The sequence below is a fragment of the Chiloscyllium punctatum genome, chromosome 40 (assembly GCF_047496795.1).
Source record: "Chiloscyllium punctatum isolate Juve2018m chromosome 40, sChiPun1.3, whole genome shotgun sequence".
Lineage (NCBI taxonomy): Eukaryota > Metazoa > Chordata > Chondrichthyes > Orectolobiformes > Hemiscylliidae > Chiloscyllium > Chiloscyllium punctatum.
Window position 1 is genome coordinate 42,630,166 of NC_092778.1, and position 2,276 is coordinate 42,632,441.

Genomic DNA, 2,276 nt, shown 5'->3' on the forward strand with positions numbered 1-2,276 from the left:
CGCTAACTTATTCACCTCCCAGTCGGGGAGCCCACTCCCTGAAATCGGACCCTAGCCCCCGGGTCGACGAAGGCAGGTGTGGGTTAGGTACAACCGTGTGTATACCCGATCGCGCGACCCCGGGTTACTGTGAGTCTCACTCTCACTGCCTAACGTGCAACGACTGTGCGTGTCCAGCAAACACCGGGCAAGGGGACGGTAACGGCGTGAGCGCAGACCACTAGGAAAACAAAAATGAAATAAAAAGGGCGCGGCGCGGGTCTGTACCAGGGCGTGCAACCTAAAAAAAAAACCCCGTGAGTCTTTCTCTCACCGTCTGAAGTTCAGCGGCCATGTGTACCCGCCAGCACCGGGCGTGAACCAGGGGCCCGTGTGCAGGGGGGGAGGGGCACGTGAACTCAGACCTCTCCGCGCTAATCCCACAGAGGCCACCACCCGGGACTGCGGAGGCAATGGGCGAAAGCTTGGCCCAGGGGCTCCACTCGTCGGGCTGGTTTGGAGGACTTCCCATCTTGTCGCACACGTAGGCCTTCCAGACCCTACCGCGGGCTCAAGGAATGGTGCCAAAATAAAAACCGGTCTCAACTTACAATGGGATCCCCTAAACGCCCACTGCAGAGGTTATCCAGGAAGGCTTTGTTTGTTGGTGTTTTACACAGGGGGGTCAATCTGTCGAGGTCTCGTGCCTAAAGTCGTTGGTCCAGGGAAATTCAGTCCATCAGTTACTAGAACCCGCCAACAATAAATGACAGTAAACGAAAATCAAAACGGTCTCATGCACACCTTTACCAGCGCTTCGCGATCCCAATCGCCCACCCGCAGAGGATCACTCACACAGACACACACACACACTCTTACAGAGTACTCTATCGTTACCTGACTGCCGGACCCATTCTGTTCACAGGTTCGGATAACGGCTGGCAGCGGAGTCCCTTGCGGGGCTCTGGGGAACCTTTACGGGAGAGGTAAAAGAGTAAAGATACTCACCCAGAGCCTTCGCAGAGATCCAGCAGCCGTCGTTATCCCGGGACGAGCCCCCAATTGTTAGCGCAGATGAAATGATCTCAGTCCGAGCCCAGAGTGCGGTTCGACAAGCGGTAATTTATTAAAGTGTTTAACGCTGGCGGAGACCAACCGAGGTCCAAATCTCGATCGCTCTCCCGTTCCCCGCGCGATGTTACAAGTTATATACTTCATGAGTCAGGATGTAGGAGATTGGGTATGAATGAGTGTGAATGGTGGCAATCATGGCTGGAGTACGTGTGAATATCAAGCTTCCTGCCGTCCTCGGAGAGTCGGCAGCATACACAAAAGGTGTGCTGTTTATCTTTACGTAAATGGGTCCGGGTGCTATCTGCTTGTCTCTCCGTGAGGGCTGGAGGCTAGCACCCCCCTTTGTTACTTCCAAAGTGTCTGTTAGATTCATCCTGTTCGTTTGGTGTTTGCCTTTTGTGTAGGACTGTTTTGCATGATCAGGTTATGGGTGTGTGTCAGTTGGAACCTTGACGAGATTATAAGGTGGGTTTCGATCTGTGAGTCATGACCATTGTCTGGAGTCCTGACTAGTGTCTGGTCCGGTGTGTATTCGGATCTGTCTTTGGGCCCCCTTCTCCCGATCATGTGGTCGGGCTGGCAGCTGCTGTTTTAGAATGAATACTGTTTGCTTTAAAATGGATACTGCTGGCTCTCCCGCTGTGGGCCTTGCTCCATGGTAAACACGGGGCGGTTTATCACCCCCCTTCAGTAGCAATGCTCCTAGAGAAGTAATGGCACCCTAAAAACAGCTGACACCACAAAAACAGCTTGAATGCATACTGTTAAAATGCATGATTTGTGTCTAATGCAGGTATAGGCACAGGCAAAATTGGGGTTGACTAGAAAGAACAAAGATTTTTTCCCCTGCATGATAATTTTCCTTATGGATTATGTTCATAACTTGCAACAGATCTACTCATGCTCCTCTTATGTTCTTACTGTGCATGCATTTATTAATGAAAGATTGGTTTAGATAAATATCTTTGATAGCTTGTAATGCATCACACTCATATGACCTATGATATCTATATATATATTTTTCAGGCAATATGTACACCACATGAACAGAGTGATTGTGAATGTGAAGGTAGATAAGCAGTGATCTTATTTGAAGGCAGTTCGGGTTTAAGAGCCCACTGTTTCTGAAGATCTGTGACATAATCATGTTTAACTTCGACGTAACATCGATAGCCTGCGTCAGATGACGTCACCACAAATAATGCCACGCCCATGTGCCGTGG